Below are 22752 nucleotides of genomic sequence, written 5' to 3'. Positions count from 1 at the left end.
AGATTTGTTCACAGGTTTAGATTTCAATTATTTGTGTTGTTTTCAGGTCAGACTTTTTGTTTTTATACCTCTAAAATGTTATTTGTTTAAATCCTAGCCCTAAAATATTTAAAACAAACTACTAAAACATTATTTGCATGACCAACTTATCCTTCATTGAATCTCAGCTCATAAAAAGGTTCATTCATGTTGAAAAGCTATTTTTAAATGCAGCTAACTCATTGCTTAGAATATGCTAACAATTAAGCATTATGTGTCCTTGGAATTTTTACAGTTTAAAATTATATTTCTCCCATCTCATTTCCTCCCCCACCAATTCTACCATCCCAAATATCAACATTATTTTAAACTTTGCCGTTTTCCATGACAATAACCTCATTCATTGGTCATTCATAAATAATGTCCTTCTGAAGACTCTGACATCTGACTTTCATGCTCAGTTATACAAGTCAGGTTTTGGCTACCTAAAGATGTATGAGCACATCATGCCAAGACCCAAGAGAAGTTTCTCCAACTGAAATCAGGGGAAGATCTACTTACGGGGAGCAGGTTCTGCCCTACAGGAACCAGTATTCCCCCTACTGAGCCATTCACAAAAAGACCACAGGCTGTGTTGGTAAGGCCTTGTTCTTTCATCCCATTATCCCGCTCAATGGGGGTGACAGCAAGCATCACACACTGGTGAGAAAGCATGCAGAAAGCACACATGCCCTGTTGCTAAGATGACCATTTACTACTCAAGTAGAGCAAAAGGTTTAAACCTGCTCTCAAAAATTACAGCCTAGCGTTATTGAAAAAGCTGAGTGCCCACAGATAGATTTGAAGCTGCAAAATGCAGTAAGTGGTATACAGAAAAAGTGTCCAATCCAACAAGCTGTAAGTCAAGCTTGCAAGATTCTGGAGATATATGGCAAATGAAAACATGTGAAGCCAATAGGCCCACTCTTCACTGTGACACGTGGATATTTTCACACCCATTAGATGGGCCTGAAGCTTAATACAGCACTTTAATGTGTAAAGCAACATGTGAACAAAATAAATGGACACTTAACAGCAGAGTAAATGCCAGACCTTAGTTAAGCTCCTGGTAATATAACACCTGGCGTTTTCCATGCCCATTTCTTCCTGTGAGTTTAAGGGACAGTACTAACATGATCTCATTAATTCTCATGACACATGATGAGGGGAGTAGAGAGCAATTATTTTAATCACCCCTATAAGATGGGGAAAAAAATCAACAATGTGCTGTATAACTTTTCCCAGGATTACAGCTGGCACTCGGTCCTAAAGTCAGGGAAACAGTTGACTTGAATCTCAGTAAAAAGTTGACTACACCAGGCTATTTAAAGGAAAATGCTGCTCATTAAGATGGATTTCTTAATTAGACAGCTGTATACCACATACGTTCCAGGTGGATTGCCATTCCACTTCTCACAGAGTTTTCACACCTATTCTAGATTGTCAAACAGAGTTGTTTTTAGGGCTGCCTGTGGTGGCTAATACCTGTAATCCCAGCACTGTGGGAGGCCGTGGCGGGCGAATCACTTGAGATCAGGAGTTCGAGACCAGCCTGGCCAACATAGTGAAACCCTGTCTCCACTAAAAATACAAAAATTAGCTAATCATGGTGGTGCACCCCTGTAAGCCCAGTTACTCTCAAGGCTGAGGTATGAGCATTGTTTAAACCTGGGAGGTTGAGGCTGCAGTAAATTGAAATGATGCCACTGCACTCCAGCCTGGGCAACAGCACAAGAGTCTGCCTCAAAATCGACAACAACAACAACAACAACAACAAAATAACATACAAATAGAGTCGTTTTTAAAAATACATACTTCCTAGACCTCCTGGCTTCCAGTTATGCCCTACAACTATATTTCTCAAACAGGGGATATCCCGAGATCTCCAGGGTTACAAAGCAGTATGCCCCAGGAGGACACAAAGTTTCCGGACCAAAAGGCACATCATCTTGGAACTCAATTTGAATAAACGGTCCTCTAAAATCTGATTTTGATATTTAAATATATTTTTGAAATGAAATGCAAAATTGGCATAAAAATTTCAAATAAGTCTTAAATGATACCCTAAAGCACACTGCTTTAGGATACATCCACAAGCAGGGCTGGAAGCGGGAGAAGGGATTAGTTGCACTTTGCTCTTAGGCGTAGTTCAGGGGAAACATGTGCAAAGCTCCAAAAACAGAACTAAGCAACTTAAGAGGAAAAACAACTCCAATTTACTTGTCTGACCCAAACCATTCCAGGCAGACGGGAACACATCTTTCCATAAAAGCCTTACTTGACTTTCTTTTCACATGGGCTGTAAGACCTATCAGCGAGGAATCCCACTTAGATTTTCCATAAAAGAATCTTATGATTACCAATAGTAAAATGCTGTTTTTACATTATACCCAAACGACATCAAAGCTACTTATTGACTCATTTAACTATTTTTAGAAAGTCCAGCAGATACTAGATTTGCCCTGCTGAAGGCCTTTATGAGCTGGTCCACAAAGCATCTTAGCAACTTTGACCATCAGGGCAGGTTTCTCTTTACTATTTCAACCAGGAAACTAGAAAATCAAGGAAAGGCATATGACCACATATGCTGGTAGGAGGAATTCCTTTACATTTACTAAAAATATCCACTAACTGCCAAAAGAGTCACATGATAAAGCTGGTGACCAGAAATGGAGGCATGTAAAAGGTACACATAGGTTATCAGGAAAATCAGCTGATGGCAGACACAGGCTTCTCCCAACACAGACTTCTTCCAAATGCTCAGAATTAGGATTGGATATTGAGGGCCCATTCATCTATTCCTGGGAGCCGTAAGGAGAATTGCTTCCAATATCCAACTTCCACAAAAGGCTAGCAAAAAATCCAAATCTAAACCACCGAAACCGAACTCGTAAATGTTTTGAGGAACTCACTGAGCACTATGACCACAGGAGACATTCATTTCAAGCTCCTCAGCGTGGCTCTAGATTTTTAAACATAAATTTATGTCCACATTTCTATAATTCCTAAAATTGCCAGAGAAGGAACTTCTGTGCACGCACATACAACTGTGCACTACTTCAGGGCAGCCACAGGCCTTAGTTACAATCACCTTAAGTTTCTACCCAATAACTGAGATTCCTCAACTCAGAAAAACTGCCCCCAAGTCCAATTCTGACTCATCAGGATTCTGACACTGAGGCAAAGTTTACAAGGAGACCATAAACTCTACAAGAAGACTTTAAACTTTATTTTAAAAGTAGAATTTGTACATCTAAATCAATTGTCTGCATTCAAATGGTCACCCTAGAAAACCATACATGTCATTTCAAGGAATCCTGAGCAAATCATTTGGAATTCCTATTCTGAAAGAACCTTCGAAGCCAGTTTTCACATCACAGAGTGTAAGTTTCTTTATAGACATCTCATATCTAAAGAAATACTATTTCCCAGCTTGCTGTCACCTAGCTTGCAGAGCAAACTTTAAAATGATGTGGTCTGACTCAAAACTAAAATCTACCCACAAAAATATAAAGGCCCAACACCACTGAGGATATGTTTTTAAAATGCAGTGAGGGATATGAGGCAATTCCAAAGAAAAAAGATTCAGCAATGTGTGTTGAGTTGCTGCAAATCGCAGAAATAAGTATATAGCTTTCCAAAGTCTACTATGAAAAGGAAAATATTCTGTTAAATCTTTAAATTACAACATAAAATACATTTACTTAATAAACACGTCTTGGGGAAAGGAGCTTATGTTCAGAAATGCCTTCCAGAATGGCTTACCTTACTGGAATCTACTTTTAATAATAGCTGTAAGCTGTGAAGCAGTCACATCAGAACCATACATTCTTTTAAAATGCCCTCTCCCACAAATATTCTTTGACTGTTAAAGTGTCCCACAAAGCACATTGTCTTAATTCAATCCTGAAAATAAGACATCTGAATTTAGATGCAACAGCAGCTAGCAATAAAATGACTATAATATTAGCTTCATGTTCAATTGCATAGAAATCCACAGTATACTATAAATTTGTGGTAATAACCAGAAAATTCCTGGGAGATGGGGAACTCTGTAATGATAGACAATGTATGCATGGTTTACTCCTTGTTAAAAAATTATTTTATACCAATAGCTTTTTATTAGTGGCTCTTTCTTTCTTTCTTTCTTTTTTCAGAGTCTGGCTCTGTCACCAGGCTGGAGTGCAGTGGCAGGATCTCGGCTCACTGAAACCTCCACTTCCTGGGTTCAAGTGGTTCTCCTGCCTCAGCCGCCCAAGTAGCTGGCATTACAAGCACATGCCACCACATCCAGCTAATTTTTGTATTTTTAGTAAAGACAGAGTTTCACCATATTGGCCAGGATGGTCTTTATCTCCTGACCTCATGATTCACCCACCTCAGCCTCCCAAAGTGCTGAGATATTATTGGCCATTTCTAAAGAGAGGCACTTTACCTTATTTGTTTAGCAAAATAATTTAAGATCACATTAATGATATTCCCTTGATCTTTTGAATGTTCATTTTTAGGTAAATTCAATATTCAAATTATTATATGGGATCTCTCATAACTATTAGCTTTGGCTATCATACGCTACAGACCCGAATTCCTGTAAACCTGTAAGTGAAAGTAAACTCAAGGATCTTTCAAAGTCCAAAACTTCTAGCCACGAGGAGCAAATATTCAGGGGAAATGATGGTTCCATTGTGATGGGTCTGTAGACACAACAGACACATGGTCTCCATATGAATATTTTTTTATAAAAATCTCCCCACAGGGATTTTTTAAAACACTGCCCAAAATACCTATAGCTTTAAGAATTTTTAAAGTTTATGTATATTCCTGTTTGCACAGTAAAAGTAGTAGAAATCTTTTTTTTTGAAGAGAGAAATAAATGCTAAGTAAAAGGAAAAACAAAAAACCACCTCATTTCCCCCAGTATATCTAATCACTGGCAAACCAACATTCCTTATTTTCTTTTATTTGCAATTCAATGAACTCCCTAAAGCTCTGGAAAAAATTTCAGCATTTCTAATTAGACTGTAATATTTCTACTAGACAATCACACATAGTTTCACCTTTATATAACTTCCCATGTCCTAAATGCCAACATCCTGGCATGCTCCCTATCAATCTTCCTTCTCCTAACAGCACCCATTTTGAAAAGATGAAAACATTTAGTCTTTCCTAGAATGGTATTCTGAAAATCAATCAGTTAAAGACGAGAGGCCTGGATGCGGTGGCTCATGCCTGTAATCCCAACACTTTGGGAGGCCAAGGCGGGTGGATCACCTGAGGTCAGGAGTTCGAGACCAGCCTGACCAACATGGTGAAACCTTGTCTCTACTAAAAATACAAAAATTAGCTGGGCGTGGTGGTGTGCACCTGTAGTCTCAGCTACTCGGGAAGCTGAGACAGGAGAATCACTTGAACCCAGGAAGTGGAGATTACAGTGAGCCAAGGTTGTGTCACTGCATGCCAGCCTGGGCAACAGAGCAAGATTTTGTCTCAAAAAAAAAAAAAAAAGATGAGAAAAAAATTCCTAACTGCCACATAAATAGCAATTACCTACCCCAGGGAATGCATTCCTTAACAAGACCATGCAGATCTCACATGTGCTTAGGCAGGAATGAATAAACCCCAGAACCCTACGCCACCAGTTGAAAGAGTCAAATAAGGACCTTCCTATTAGGTTACAGGTTAAAAACAACAACAAAAAAAAGAGGACTCAAGTTAGGTTAGGCAGGAAAGGTGTGTGTTTACTGGCAAGGTTTTGGGAAGCTCCCTTTCTCTGGGAGGGCCATACCCAGGCTCAGAAGGGAGCAAGTAGGGCAAAGCTCAGCCAAGGTCCTGCCACACCACAGCCTGGCCAAGCCACTGCGGCCACCACTGCCTCATATCAGTGAGCAGTCCCCTCCCGTGCACCTGAGCTCTGGAGCCTGAACACTGTCATCAGGACAATGCCCCATCAACTGGCCCAGCTGGCCCCAAGAGTCTTTAAAGACAGACCCACTCTCCTGAGAAAATACCAGAAAGGGTCAGATTGACTGTGCTCAAATCACATGCCCAATCTGATGGCCAGAGGTGGGGGAGGGAGGCTGCGGCTCCCTGGTTTCAGCACAAGGAGGTTGAGTCCCACCTCACATATGCCTTTGAATCCCTCAAAAAGGAAGGGGATCTGCCACAAAAAAAGATAATTCTGCCACAGAGGGATATGGAAGATAGGATTCATAGGGTCTCTTCCAGTTCTAAATACTATAAAAAGGCAGGGCATGGTCACACCTGTAATCTCAGCATTTTGGGAGGCCGAGGCAGGTAGATCACTTGAGATCAGGAGTTCAAGATCAGCCTGGCCAACACAGTGAAACCCCATCACTACTAAAAATATAAAAATTAGCTGGGCATAGTGGCACATGCCTGTAATCCCAGCTACTTGGGAGGCTGAGGCAGGAGAACTGCTTGAGTCCAGGAGGCGGAAGTTGCAGTGAGCCATGATCATGCCACCACACTGCAGCCCGGGCAACAGAGCAAGACTCTGTCTCAAAAAAATAAAAATAAAAGAGTTCAGATGAAGATTGAATGCCTATCATCCTAAACAGCAAAGAAAGGTATGAATATTACTGATTCAAATAATAAGGAATGAATAGCTTATTTCCTCAATCTATTTTCATAGAGAATGATCTGATGAAAGCTATTCATTAAAACAAACCAGAGTATCTCTCTGTCAATTAGGCTCCTACTTCATTTATGCACTTCTAGATCCATTTGTCTTTCTAATTTCAGCTTGTGAAAAACAAATGGAATTGATTTTCTGCTATGATACTAAACACAACACTGTTAAAACGTTTAGAGCAGATGACAGGACAGTGGCAGGGAGTCCATAAGAGACTGCCAGGTGTAGGAAAAGCAAACAAACAGATGTGATCAAAGAGCAGCAGTTATCATAGGGTCAGATTTTGACTCAACACGGCTAAGTCCTCGGAACATTTGAAGAAACCCAACTCCGGAACAAGTTTCACAACAAAACAGCACCTCCACCAATGGAGGCAGTCACTGCTAGAAAGAGAGCAATGGGCTGCATGTGTTCCCCTAAAATTCATATATTAAAACCCTAATCCCAATGTGATGGTATCTGGAGGTATGGCCTTTATAAGGTAATTAGGTCATAAGGGTGGAGTCCTCATGAATGGGATAAGAACAGGCCAGAAAACTAGGTAGCTGTGTTTACACCATGTAAGGATACATGTAAGCCAGAAAGAGGACATCACCAAGGATTGTAATCTCAAACTTCCAGCCTCCAGGACTGTGAAACATAAATGTTTGTTGTTGAAGCCACCCTATCTATGGTAATTTGCTACAGCAGCTCAAACTAAGACACACAGCATGGAAAGCATCATTGGGTAGGCCGGCTAGGCCACACTTCTAAGGTCTCGCCCAACTAGGTTTCTAAAAAAATGATTTCTAGAGTCTGGGGGAAAAGAAGCTGAAATTAACATGATAAAATTTTGAATCTGGACAAAAATAATAGAACAAATACAGGATAGAGTAGAGCTGAGTCTTACGGGTTTATTCAGTTAACTACCTCCTCACAGGATCGGTGATTCTACTGTAGGGCAGTGTACACCCAAATTGCTTGGACAACCAGTTCACATCCCATTTTTAAAAGAACACTGACACGTGGGAGTACTGAGATAAGGGTGACCAGGATGCAAGAAGTATCCGAAAAACCCCCTCAAGATGGGGATGATGACATAAGAAAAAAGAAACGGGATCTATATTTGTCGGCTTAGGCTGCCATGACAAGATACAAGAATGAGTGGCTTAAGCAATAGACATTTTTCTCAAAGTTCTGAAGGCTGGACATCCAAGAGCACAGTGCCGTCTGGGTTGGTTTCTGGTGGCGGCTCTCTTCCTGGCTTGGAGACAGCCACCTTCTTGCTCTTGTCCTCACATGGTCTTTCCTCTGTGTGTACACACTCTGGTGTTTCTTCCTCTTCTTAGAAGATCACCAGTCCTATTGGATTAGGAGCCCACCCTTATGATCCCATTTAACCTTAATTACCTCCTCAAAGGCCCTTCCTCCAAATACAGTCAGCACACTACAGGTTAGGACTTGAATGTGTGAATTTTAGGGAGACACAAGTCAGTTCATAACAGGACTCAGTCCTATATATATGAAAGACTATCTGAAAAGGCTATCAATTTGATCTTGATTGAACTACAAGGCAGAATTAGAAATCAAATGGGAGAACTAGAGTTGAAGAGTTAGATGAAGTTTAAGCTTCCTTTATTCTGCTGTTATTATTAAACTATACAATATGAGTTACTAAGGACTTAGTATGAAGCAAACTTTGTGCTGATCAAATCTTTCTGTCCAGTCTGAGGCATATACTAATATTATGGCCATTTATTTGTCTTTACAAATGGAGGCTTGCTCTTGCACAATGTCACATTGCTGTTAAGGGGCAGAAGGACAGGATCCCAGTCCATCAAACTCCAAAGCCACCAGATCCAGCTTTTAACCATTACATTGTGTAGCCTATAATACAAATGAGGAAATAACTCCATTTACCAATAGAAAGTCACACAGAAGAAAACTAAAATACTAATAACCATAATACCACCATCACTCATTTTTCTATGTACCAGTTGTTTCCATATATTGTCAGAGTTCATCTTCACTTCAAGCTGAGGTAGGCATTATTATGCCCGTTACAGATAAGGAAACAGGTTCAAAAAGCCTTCCTTAAACTCAGACAGGAACTAAAAACATGGGGAACAGGATTCAAACCAACCTCTGAGTTATTTCAAATGCAAATCTTTTATGTCAATTATAATCCACTCCAGCTAGGCTCTGACTTGTCTCAGGCCCTGGGATCTGATGGACTTCAAAATCCTCTGAAGCTGGCCGGGTGAGGTGGCTCACGCCTGTAATCCCAGCACTTTGGGAGGCCAAGGTGGACAGATCACGAGGTCAGGAGTTTGAGAACAGCCTGGCCAATATGGCAAAACCCTGTCTCTACTAAAAACACAAAAAATAGCCAGGCATGGTGGCCCATGCAGAAGAATCGCTTGAACCCAGGAGGCATAGGTTGCAGTGAGCCAAGATTGCGCCACTGCACTCCAGCCTGGGCAACAGAGTGAGACTCTGCCTCAAAAAAAAAAAAAAAAAAATCCTCTGAAGCTGACCACACTTCCCAGAGAGGGCCACATATAATCTAAACACTACCTTTAAGCGAGAAAAAGATACAAGGAGAGCAAATCCTATGAAAGGAAATTAGGCTTTCCACAACCAAGTCCTGTGGCCATTTGGCAAGAACTATGGACCCCACTACGTGCTAGTCCCAGGGAACACACAGGGCAATGTGCAAAAGGAAACCCCATTCCTCTGGACTCTACATTCTAGTGGAGGGAGACTGAAGGAACCAACCTCCAATATAACATACCCAGTCAAAAAAAAAGAAAAAGACAGTGATGGGGCAGAGAAACAGGGATGGAGGATATAATCACTGCTGTTTCAGAACCAATGATCAGGATGGGCTTGGGTTTAAACTGCTGCAAAGGAGCGCAGAAGACTCGCTAGCTATACATCCAGCAGGTCCTGCAGTCTTGACTACAGTTTAGTACCTCCTTGCTTTTCATTGGAGGAAAGGGTGGACCACAGTGTTAATTACAAACAGGTCAAAAGGGCCGGGAGCGGTGGCTCATGCCTATAATCTCAGCACTTTGGGAGGCCGAGGCGGGTGGATCACGAAGTCAAGAGATCGAGACCATCCTGGTCAACAAGGTGAAACCCCGTCTCTACTAAAAATACAAAAATTAGCTGGGCATGGTGGCGCGCACCTGTAGTCCCAGCTACTTGGGAGGCTGAGGCAGGAGAATTGCTTGAACCCAGGAGGCGGAGGTTGCAGTGAGCCGAGATCATGCCATTGCACTCCAGCCTGGGTAACAAGAGTGAAACTCCGTCTCAAAACAAACAAACACACACACAAAAAAACAAAAAACAAACAGGTCAAAGGGAAAGAAAAGTACAAAATCTTTTTCCTTGACCAGAAGGAAAGCAGTTACTATGTACTGTTGCCATGGCATTGAAGAAATAGAAAAAGCAACATTCTAAGTACCAGAGTGTGAAGAGAAACACAGCAGTGAGGAGAGAACAAGAGATGGCAGAGGTTTCACTCCCTGCAGTGCTGAGGCCTGCTGGGTGGCAGGTGGGAAGCAAAGCTTTAAAAAGGGACAAGAATTGGAAGGGTGGGGAAGAGGAAAAGGTCTTGGCCTAGTCCCCACCTGTTTTCTATGTCCCTAATATAGCAGAGTACTTAATGAAACAGTTGCCGAAAATAAAAATAAAAATAAAAGAACACCGAGTTTCTGAAATGCACAAAATATTTCTAGATAGACATTTTCTGAATTTTTTTTCTTTCTTTCTTTTTTTTTTTTTTTTTTTGCCAATATGTACCATAGGTTTCAACCAGCTAACTTACTACTAATGTGATTATGTATGGTTCAGGCGTAGAAGGCTATAGAAGGAATGTGCTAAAGGTCAGGCACAGGTTTGTAGCCTATTTCTGCCATTTACAACTATGGAACTATAGGTAAGTCACTGGCTTAAGTCCCTTGTTCTTTATAAGATTAAAACAGAAAGAGTAAAAGACTTATGATAGTAAATTAATAAACATTCATTCTTTTCCCTAAACAGTTTCAGTATCTTAACTTCTGCTCTAATACCATCAGTGTTGGGAAAGCTCATTCCACTGTTAAATAACTGATTTTATAAAATTTTAAAAATTGTACATATATTCCTCCGGAAAAAAAAATGCACATATAGTCAAAATCCTTCTTAAGGAATGAACAGGCAATTCACAAAGGAAAAAATACTAACTGCAAATAAAATGGAAAATGTTTCAATCTTAACTCATAATCAAAAAACTATAATTGGCCTTGATATTTAAATAATATCATGTAATATAATTGGCTAATTGAGAAATAGGCACCCTGTCATACCCTGATGGTCAATGTACTTTTGTCGTCCTTTGAGAGAGACAGAAAATATGGACCAATGTTTTTAAAAATGTATATTCCCTTCCATACACCATTTACTCTTCTAAGAAATTTCCTAAGAAAATAATAAGTGGATGTTCTTGACAGCATTGTAATGAAAGACTGGAAAGAATGAAAGTCCCACCATTCACATAAACTATAATACCACCATAAAATGTAAAATATAATCATTAAAATGCTTATATTAGAAAGACATTTGCAATGCATATGAGAGTTCAAAAGCTAATTTCTCTATTTTACAGAGAGTTCATAAAAATCATTAAAAATAAAACTATCCAATAAAACCATGAACAAAGGCAGTTTACAAAAAAAGAAATACAAATGCCCCATAAAGATACATTGTGCAACCTTATTATTAAATTACAGATTATATTCAAACACTATTTTTCACCAATTAAAAACTGTAGCATCTGTGATATCCAGGACTAGAAAGGGATATTGACACAGGCAATTTCATATCCTCGTGGTGGGAGCGCATGTGGACATTACCATTTGCCGCTACCAGGGCTGCCTCCATTTCTGACACCCTTGAAGCAGGGTATATGTAAAGAGGAGTAGTCAAGACCACAAGCTCCAAAAGGGTTCACATCACAGATTTCACTTACTACATGACACAAGAACTATTTAAACTCATTGTCTTTCTTAATGTCTTCCAGCATAAAACAGGGATAACAGTATCTACCTCATAGGGATATTTTGAGAATTAAGTTCTAGCATAATGCATGGCACATAGTATTATCAACAACAATAGAAATCACTGATCTTACTATGTAGCAGGCACTGTTCTATGCATTTACCCATATTAACTGATTTTATCACTCAATAAACAGTAACATTAGTATAAAAATATTGCTGCATTGCTTCTAACTGCAAATACATCTGAAACAACCAAATTGTCCATCAGTAGTGAAGGGGATAGTTAAATGAAAGTATACAATGGACATCTCTGTGGCTGTTACAGAGAATGAGGTAGTTCTATACATGCTGCAGAGGGAGATTTGTTTTTAAATCAAGAAAGATTATTGACTTTGTTTTTTAAGTCTAACAGTATGTGTGTGGTTAACAAATGATGGGTGGATCACTTGAGGTCAGGAGTTCAAGACCAGGCTAGCCAACATGGTGAAATGCCATTTCAACTAAAAATACAAAAATTAGCTAGGTGTGGTGGTACATGCCTATAACCCCAGCTCCTCAGGAGGCTGGGGCAAGAGAATCGCTTGAACCTAGAAGGGAGAGGTTGCAGTGAGCCAAGATTGCGCCACCATACACCAGCCTAGGCAACAGAGCAACACCCCACCTCAAAAAAAAAAAAAAAAAAAAAAGGAAAAGAAATGGGCTCTTGAGCCAAAGTATTCGAGCTCATTTCCTATTAGCTGTATGACTTTGGGAATTGTCTTAAATACTTAGCCCAGTATCCTCATCTGTAGAACAGGATTAATAATAGCAACTACTTCTTAAGGCTTTTCTGGGGATTAAAGGAGCTAACAGATAAAATAGTCCCCCTGGCATGTAGTCAGCAACCAACTAATGTTACTTGCTTTATTACTAATCGTTTTAACATGTCACATGGATTGAGAGATAATGAGCCTTCATATTTTCTTTATACTTATCTGTATTTAAAAAGATAGTAAGAGAGATTTGTTTTTTGAAAATACAAAATTGTATTTACTGGTATGAGAGATGTATAAACATGTCATATGAGAAATATTAGTGCAAAACAGTACACACAGCCCGAAGTCATTTTTATTAAAATATAGTTAATGTTATGTAAATAAATGCACATTAAACATTTGGCTATGCACCAAAATGTTACCAGTTGTCTCTCTGGGAGATAGATTCTAAATTATTTATATTTTCTTCTTTTTACTTAACCCTATTTTCTGATTTTCCTAAAATCAACACACATTACTTAAGCAATAAGATTTTAACTGCCATAATTTATTTCCTACCATAGAAACTACAAAGGAAGAGGTTAAACTGAGAGGCTTCCAATGATGTCACCAGAGATGGACTTTAGTAAAAACAAGTAAACAGTACATGTTTTACTGAGAACCCGTATGTTCGATATCATGACACTAGCAAGGAAAACAGCAACTGATCATCAGTAGCTAAGACTGCCATTCTCCATTGGGCCAGGCTCCCACCTGACCCGGGAGGGATTTAAAAGCCAGAATCTGGCCCCAGGTAATCGCAACAGGAGCCAAAGGAGGTAGCACAGCTCAGAGCTGAAGCTTGCTGAAAAGTCCAGAGAGCACCGCTGGCAAGGCTAAAAGCAACACTGCACGTCCACACGCTGGGTTTCAACACTTTTTCACAGAAGCAAATCCATAACAGACTCTGAGTGAACTGGGAAATATAACTGAAGCATTCAAAATACTTTCTGAAAATCAGTTTGCATTGACTTATCTTAAAATGTCCAGCTCTGAGTAAGCAAGAAAGGTCACAGGATTTTGTTCAGATTTGCAAGTAGAAAAGGAAACATGAGGTTATACTCAGGAAATCCTTTTGCTAAGATGCAAAAAATCTGAAAATTAAGAGATTATAAAACATGCACATTCCAATTTGCCTCTTCTCTGCTTAACATCTCTCCATAACCTGAGACAGCTACGTCTACAGTTGGACTGGACTACAGGCAACAAGCACAGACACAGTAACCTCAAGATGGGATTTACAGTGCAGGAATGGAGGAGCGAGCGACAGGTATAGAATGTTCTCACACCTCAACATTCAGGCTGACACTGCTTCGGAGTACTGCTTTACTGGTACCACTTCTAAGAAAGAGCAAAGCAGACATACTTCTTTATCATCTTCTCTGTGTCTCCATCTCTCAATCCTTCTCAATGACAATAACTCATCTCTCTTTCAACCCCTCTCCCTTCCTCTCTCCCACCCTCAACCCTCATACCCAACCCCTTATCACTACACTAAGGCCAGCAAGAGGCCACAACCACAGAAGAGCTTCCAGGTGGCAGTGAAGCAGTTCAGTCTCAAAGAAAGCCAGACAGGAGTCCAGATGCCTACATTCCTTCTGGAGTTTGCTATATGACCTCAGTATAATCCCTTCACCACTATGGGCTTATTTTCTCATCTGGAGGATGAATAGCTACAAAAAGACTTCTGAGATCTTTTTCTGCTTTAAAATTCTGTGATTTCACAATAGCTGAATACAATTACTAAATGGGAAACCGCCAGGATACTGGGGGGTGGTCAGCACATAGCCAACTTTATTGTATTTTTCACTGCATGCTTCCAAAATATCTATTGCCAAGAAGTATATCCAGTTAGACCCTGGGTCCATGTTTTAATTTTTATACACTGTAATTAAAAACAGAATGACTTGCTTTGACTTTGGATTATGTAATTTCTTTCTATTCATAATGAGCGGCTCTTACATGACGCCAACTGAGTTTTCTCTTAGGCAGCACATTCTTACTCAACTAGAGAACCTTTGGCATTTGGATTAACAGCATCAATAGTATCTTTCATTCCAAAAAAATAAATTGCTGTTTCGATATGGTCTATACAATAGTTCTTCCAAGAAAAATATTTTTATTATTTTACTACCAATATCTTAGTACAGCTTATACATGAGTGAAGCACTTATTTTGATAGTAAATACATCATGTTCTTTAAAATAAAAAAGAATATATTCTTGTTAGAGCTCAGAGTTGAGGCCACTGACTGGCCAATGAACCCACAAGTGTAGATAGTGTGCTACGCAAGGGACAAGTTTTTCACTAAAGCCAGAACAGTCTCTGGCCCAGTGAGTGAAGTTTAACAGAAATTCTCGCTACAACTAAAAGAAAGAAAAGAAAAAAGAATATACTCTTCTACTGTAAAATCTACTTATGCAAAAGTAGGTTATCAGGTTCTTATTGCAGAAAATAGTTTTTGTTTCTTCTCTGCTGTGGAAACAAATCTCCAAATCACTGAGAGGTGGAACAGTATCCTTATATAGAAATCAGATTTAATCTTGAGAGAATTAAATAAGAATCACTCATTATACACTGATCTATGTTTTAGCAGATATTAGGAAAAACTCAAAGGTATAACAGTTTCCCTGCCTGCAAAGAGTTTACAATCTTAACGTGAAAATCAAATGCACACACATGATAAATGCTACTTAAAGGCCTACTTGCATGCCAAATACTGCAGAAAGTACAAGGGATGTGAGGGAGACTCCACCTCTGCCAAAAAGTTGCTCACAAGCTGGTAGAAAAGCCACACCTGAGTAACCCAGACCCTGCTAACCTCCCAGGACCACCTGCACTGCACTTACAGTGGGAAGTCCAGTGGCTTTCCTAAGAATGTGGTGGCTTCTGCGGTAGACAGACAGTGAAGGAGATGGAGGTAGCTTATCTCATTGTCACCTCTTGTCATTTCTCATCTCCTAGAGGTATTCCCTCTCTGTCAGGTGAAAGTAGCATCCAGCTTGGTTGGTTGGTTGGTTGGCTGGTTGGCTGGGTTTTATCAGTCTTTATCTTTTAATTGGCACATTTGGAACATACACATTTAATATACTTACAAACACATTAGAGTTTACATCTACCATCTTATTTGTGCTATTCATCTCATCTATTTTATCTTTCTCTCTTTTCTTGCCTCCTTTTGATTGGGTTTGGTTCGTATTATTACCTCTCTTCCTTCATACACACACAAGTTTAGATGTTATACACTCTGCTTTTAGGCTTTTATTCTCCTAGAGATTACGATAAATATATCCAACTGACCAAAGTGTAAAGTTAATCAGTTATTTTGCTCTTCTGCCTGATCTTAGAACACTTTAATACTGTTTACACCCTTCATCATCCCCACTCCTAATTCAAAACACTGAGTGCTTCTGCCACATTAAACCTACTTCAGTTCTCCGAACTCTTTCCACAGCTTCTGATCTCTAGTTTCTGAACTTGGCTGCTACCCCTAACTGGAATACCACCCTCTGCTTCTTACACCCCCTGCCCAACCTGGCTAAATCTCTTAAACCTCTCAGTTCCAAGTTTTAGAGAGTTATTTGCACCCCTGCTTCCCCATCCCTGCCTCTTTCCCCAGTGAGTTTCCCTTGGTTATACCTATCTTCCCTCCTAGACATTAAGCTACAAAATTCAATGACTGTTGAGCACCTAAGTTGTAACATATAATGGTCCACATAGATACTGCTAGCCCTCAGCACCACATAATGGATTCTCAATAAATATCTGCTGAATGAAAAGATGGATGAAATATAGTGGTTTCAAGATATAGAAATCAGGAAACAAGCAAGGAAGGTCACAGGTCAACCCCCCCACACACAAAAAAAACAAAGTCCACTCATTGCTGAAGCAGAAAGACTACCATGGTGATTTAAAGAGTACAGGCTCCAGTGTCAGACCAAATGAATTCAAGTCCAGATTCTACCACTTACTAGTGGCTGACCTTGGACAAGATACTTAATGTCCCAATGTCTTTGGAAAATAGAGAAAACCATAAAATAAACTCCTCAGGTTGTTACAAGGATTAAGTAAGCTAGCACTTGAAAAGTATTTAGAATACGTCTTGTTAAGATTCTTTCTATACAGGCATACTCCGGAGGTTGTGTGGGTTCAATTCCAGACAACGGCAATAAAGCGAGTATCACAATAAAGTGAATCACACCAGTGATTCACAGTGAATACAAAAGTTGTTTATACTGCGGTCTATTAACTGTGGAAGAGCATTATGTCTAAAAATAAAACAATGTCCATGTACACATCTGGATTAAAAAATACTTTATTGCTAAAAAAAATACTGACACTCATCCGAGCCTTCAGTAAGTTGTAATCTTCTTGCTGGTGAAGGGTCTTGTCTCAATGTTGATGGCTGCTGACTGATCAGGGTGGTAGCTGCTGAAGGTTGGGGTGGCTGTGGCAATTTAAAAAATAAGACAAAAAGAAGTTTGCCACATCGGTGGTCTCTTAAGACAATAGATTTATCTGTAGCATATAATGTTGTTTGATAGCATTCTACCCACAACAGAACAAATCTGAAGTCAATCCTCTCAAACCCTACCTCTGCTTTATCAACTAAGTTTATGCAATAGTCTAATCTTTTGTTGTCATCTGAACAATGCTCACAGCATCTTCACCAGGAGTAAATCCCATCTCAAGAAACACCTTTCTTTGTTCATTCGTAAGAAGCTACTCCTCATCCACTAATGTTTCATCATAAAATTGTTGTAATTCAGTCATATCATCAAGCTCTCCTTCTAATTCTAGTTTTCTTGCTATTTCTACCAAATTTGTAGCTACTTTCTCCACTGCAGTCTTGAACTCACCTCTAAAGTCATCCATAAGGGTTGCAATCAACTTCTTCCAAACTCCTGTTCAGGTTAGTATTTGACGCACTCCCATGAATCACAAATGTTCTTAATGACATCTAGAATGGTAAATTCTTTTCATAAGGCTTTCAATTGACTTTGCCCACCTTCCATCAGAGAAATTACTATCTATGGCAGCTACAGACTTATGAAATATATTTTTTAAATAATAAGACTTAAAAGTTAAATTTACTCTTTGATCCATTGGCTGCAGAACGGATGCTGTGTTAACAGACATGAAAACAACATCCATCTCCTTGTAGATTTCCATCAGAGCACTTGGGTGACTAGGTGCATTGTTGAAGAGCAGTGAGATTTTGAAATAAATATTTTTCTAAGCAGTAGGCCTCAACAGTTGGCTTAAAATATTCAGTAAACCATTCTGTCAATAGACGTCCTGTCATCCAGGCTTGATTTATAGAGCACAGGCAGAGTACTCTAGCATAATTCTGGAGGGCCCTAGGATTTTTAGAATGGTAAATGAGCAACGGCTTCAACTTCAAGTCACTAACTGCATTAGACCCTAACAAGAGTCAGCCTGTCTTTTGAAGCTTTGAAGCCAGGCATTGACTTCTCTGTAGCTATGTAAATTCTAGATGGCATCTTTTCCCAATAGAAGGATGTTTTGTCTACATTGAAACTCTGATGCTTAGCATAGCCTCACTCATCAATCATCTTAGTTAGATCTTCTGAATAACTTGATGCAACTTCTACATCAGCAATTGCTGCTTCACTTTTATGTCATAAAGATAGCCTCCTTTCTAAAACCATATAAACCAATGTCTGTTAGCTTCCAACTCTTCTTCTGCAGCTTCCTTAGCTCTACCTCTCTTGGCCTTCACAGAATTGAAGGCTTGCTCTGTATTAGGTTTTGTTTGAAGTGAATGTTGTAGCGATTTGATCTTCCATTTAGATGACTCACATTTGCTCCATATCAACAATTAAGGCTTCTGCTTTCTTATCATTCATGTATTCACCGAAGTAGCACTTTAAATTTCCTTCAAGAACCTTTCCCTTACATTCATAATTTGGCTAACTGTTGGTGCAGGAAACCTAACTTTTCCCCTGGCTTCAACACACCCTCCTCATTAAGCTTAATCATTTCTTTGATTTCAAGTGAAAAACATGCGACTGTTCCTTCCACTTGAACACTTAGAAGCCATTATAGATTTATGAATTGGATTAATTTCACAATGTTGTATCTAGGAAATAGCGGACAGAGGAAGGACCAGTCATGAAGCAGTCAAAACATACAACATTTATTAAGTTCTCCATCTTGCATGGATACAGTTCTTGGTGTCCCAAAGCAATTACAAGAGTGGCATCAAAAATCACTGAATGGCCAGGCACAGGGGCTCATGCCTGTAACCCTACCATTTGGGAGGCCAGGAGGACTGCCAGAGTCCAGGAGTTGGAGACCAGCCTGAGCAACATAGCCAGACGCTGTCTCTACAAAAAAAATGTTTTTAACTAGCTGAGTATAGTAGCACGCACTGTAGTCCAAGCTACTCAGGAAGCTGAGGCAGGAGGATCGTCTGAGCCCAGGAGTTCAAAGTTGTAGTGAAATATGATTGTGTTACCATAATCTAGCCTGAGCAGCAGAGTGAGACACTATCTCATTATTAAAAAAAAATCACTGTTCACAGATAGATCATAACAATAGATATAATAATGAGAAAGCTTAAAATACTACAACAATTACAACAAAGTTACACAGGGACACAAGGTGAGCACAGTGGGAAAATGGTGCTGAAAGACTTGCTCAACACAGAGTTGCCATAAACCTTCAATTAAAAAAAACATAATATCTGCAAAGCACAATAAAACAAGCTATACATTTACAATAGAGCTGACTCTAGTTGTTAAACCACATAACTTAACTACACAACTCTCAACAGATCCATACTTAAAGCCCAGGTATTCATACATTAATATGATCCTAATATAATGTCTGTACATTATGATACAAATTTACAGCCCATGAGGACAATATCACTGTATTGGCATATTTGAAAACAATCCATCAGAATTATTTTAAAAAGTTAAACATCATTAAGTACACGCATTAAAAATACCAAAAAAATGGGGTAGTAATACATTTTTTAAAGAATGCTCTCAAAAAATGTTATCAAAGAGCATTTGAAGGAACAACTTTCAATTTTTAAAATGAGGCCATAATATCATTTTGTGAATTTTGTAGTCTTACCAAATTATATTATAATTCTTTTATTATAGCTACAAAAAGTGTTGAAGTTTTTTTAATTTTTCACATTATTTGAAAATACTATCTAAATAATAAAATTAAATATTCATTATTATCCTAGAAGATAGACAAAAAAGATCATACTCCTGCCATCCTGACTGTGGGGTAGTATGGCCAAGCCACAGTGCACAAGGCAAAGACCTTGGAGGCCATGAAGGTAGCCAACACTTCCAAGTTTCCCCTCATAGACCAACCAACTTAACCAGCTCAATGTCACCAGGAAATGGTTCTAATCCTGAGCCATCACACTTTGCTTTTTTTTTTCCCTTTTTATTTAGATGGAGTCTCACTCTGTTGCCCAGTCTGGAGTATAGTAGTGCCATCTCAACTCACTGCAACTGATTCTCATGTCTCAGTCTCCAGAATAGCTGGGATTGCAGGTGTGTGGCCACCACACCCGGCTAATTTTTATATTTTTAGTAAAGAAGGGATTTTGCCACATTGGCCAGGCTGGTATCTAACTCCTGATCTCAAGTGATCTGCCCTCCTCGACTTCCCAAAGTGCTGGGATTGCAGGTATGAGCCACTGTGCCCGGTCACCCTTTGCTTTTATAGAGCAGAGGGCTGCCCTGTTTTTACCTGGTTCTGCAAGTGCAACATTATCCCTTCTATAAGACGGTGAGCCTTTGGAGTCTCATTCAAATGAACAAACATAAGCACAGAGGTCTGCATAGAATGTTTGAGGCTCTCAACTCCATAATACTCAAGGATACAGTCACTGTCCTATTGTGTTTCTTGCTTCTTTAGCCTAATAGGAAGGCATTAGGAATTCCCTAGTTAATAGATGATATAAAACATATTTTGAATGAAAGCTGCAATAAAGCTACCAACTATAATTTGGGGTCTTCATTTAAGTATGAGATACTTGCGGACTTTATCATGAAACATTAGTTTATTCATCTTTTGTCAAGAGTAATTGCCTAAACTTGAATAGAAATAACATGAACTTTTTCAGTTAAATATACTGCTAAAAGAGCATTTTCTTCTGGGATTTGACTACTAAAAGGAGACATTTCAATGAAGTTGACAATTATCAGAAAAAAAAATCATTTTTCAGTTGTAACGAGATCTTTTCTTTCTAAATATTAAAATATTAGAATAATGTATTTCATTTTCCTAGAAGCCAATTAAATATTTCCTGTTTAGTTTGGACATTGATGAATACTTTTTTTAATGGACACTTTCTAACTCTAAATTAATAGTACTATATTATAATTACATTTTATTATCAAAGTTTGCTGTCAGTATTCTATCTCACTTTATTACTCAAAGTTCTATCTAAAGACCAGGATTACAGTTGTCTCTAACATTCCTAGGATGCAAAATGCAGGGTAGCACAGCAATAGATCCTTAAATACACATTGGATAAGGATATAACAAAACCTCATTAATTTAGATTAATTATTCAGGGTCAAAATGAATTTAGGAGTTTTATCTTGAAAAGAAAATAATTTTGATGCTTTCACATACAGTGTATAACTGAAATTGGGTTAATAGTAGAGGTCCTTGGAGCAACTGCATTAATGAATAGATATAAATTACTGTAATTAGATTTTCAGTTATAAAGTTTTCAAAGGCACATAAATTGTTTTCACCCCTTGCTGTTAAGATTTTTACTTGTATTTGTTTGTATTTTTATTTTGTCTTTGCTATCAAGTACTGGGTACTTCATATGAGCTACACTGTGTTTCCGATTTAATTCCTGAGACACGTTTGCAAGGTTGGTATTATTACCCCATTTCGTATCAGAAAAATACACTCAAGGTTCAGAGAATTCAAGAAGTTCTCTCTGGCTTTTTCTGCTTCTCTATGCATTCTTTTGAAGTCCATCAGCTCTTTCTTGAGATAAAATGAACAAATCAGAAAAAAAAAAAAAAGTTCAATGTTTGAAAAAAAATCTCACAAGCATTTTTTTAATAGTGCTGGTGTTATTTTTCTTTATCTGGTTAGCAGATATATTACTATTGCTGTTTTTGAAGAGTTAGACAGTTCACCTATCACTGAATGCCCCTAAACGATTCTTTAAACTCAATGGGCTAATTTTAGCCATTTGCCAAGTGGGTACAAAAAAGAGTACTCCATTAAGAGAAGACTAAGATGAGGCAGAACAAAGAGCCAGAAGTGGACAGATGAGGAACTTGTCCCCGTGGCTAATCCATGGGGACTTGAGGAAAATCAACTCACGTTTCCGGACCTCATACACTCTGGGCCTACTATAAGCCATTTATGCCTAGCATTCCACTATTGGAACGCTAAACTTGTGGGAGTTATGCATATCCTACTGCTCAAGGTCATCGCCAAGGTCTGGTTATTTTGCAAAAAAAAATTTTGCGACCTCCGGCATAAATGGGTTAATGGAGCTATCACAGGGAGTCAAACAACATACTATGCATAAAACTGATCGCAAACTATACCTAATGCTAGATTATAATTTGGCAAAACATTTTCACTCCACACTTTTATTTTTAAAAGATCAACAACGCTCCTGGTTTTATTTATTATGTTATAGAAGAAATTTTAAAACTACCAGGTTTAGCTTAAATTTAAAAACTACCAGGAAATAGATTTATTTTACAGAAATTTGTTTTCTTTAAGAAACAATCTGCCTGTAATCCCAGCACTTTGAAAGTCCAAGGCAACGGATCCTTTGAAGCCAGGAGTTCAACACCAGCCTGGGCAACAGAACGAAACCTCATCTCTACAAAAAATTAGCCAGGTGTGGTGGCATGTGCCTGTAGTCCTAGCTACATGGGAGGCTGAGGTGAGAGGATCACCTGAGCCAAAGAGGTTGAGGCAGCAGTGAGCCGTGATTGCACCACTGCACTCCAGCCTGTGTAACAGAGCAAGACCTTGTCTCAAAAAAAAAGAAAGAAAGAAAAAGAATAAAGCCATTTTGCAAAATGAGTTGCAACCATATAAGCTAAATCAGAGTGTACAAAACAAGGCCTAGCCTTTAACATGCTTATTCTTTCAAAAAATATTTACATAGTACCCACCACAAGCCAAACACTGTGCTGGCAACTGGGGCAATAAAACTGAACAAAATAAAGCCTTTAACTGCTAGATATCTTTGAATCCCTTGCATTTAATAGTGCTTGGC

The 22752-nt window shown here is 38.9% G+C and overlaps 1 protein-coding gene, 1 long non-coding RNA gene and 1 other non-coding gene across 9 annotated transcripts in view; 2 read left to right on the top strand and 1 right to left on the bottom strand.

Moving 5' to 3' along the window:
• The window catches only part of LOC103787474 (uncharacterized), a 90762-nt gene extending 76189 nt beyond the window's left edge, over positions 1 to 14573 (top strand). Inside the window, exon 6 of the long non-coding RNA XR_008475903.2 lies at positions 13013 to 14573. This is a non-coding gene — a long non-coding RNA (uncharacterized LOC103787474). The remainder of the gene's footprint in view (positions 1 to 13012) is intronic.
• The window catches only part of PSD3 (pleckstrin and Sec7 domain containing 3), a 553221-nt gene that overhangs the window by 433566 nt on the left and 96903 nt on the right, over positions 1 to 22752 (bottom strand). The gene's annotated exons all lie outside the window — the stretch shown is intronic.
• Positions 14708 to 14856, top strand: LOC118147052 (small nucleolar RNA SNORA62/SNORA6 family). The gene has a single exon (XR_004733225.2). It is a non-coding gene; the product is annotated as a small nucleolar RNA SNORA62/SNORA6 family (small nucleolar RNA).

Source organism: Callithrix jacchus, chromosome 13 (genome assembly GCF_049354715.1).
Source record: "Callithrix jacchus isolate 240 chromosome 13, calJac240_pri, whole genome shotgun sequence".
Classification (NCBI taxonomy): Eukaryota; Metazoa; Chordata; class Mammalia; order Primates; family Cebidae; genus Callithrix; species Callithrix jacchus.
Note: the sequence above shows the minus strand (reverse complement) of the source record. Positions and strands in the feature narration are given on the sequence as shown.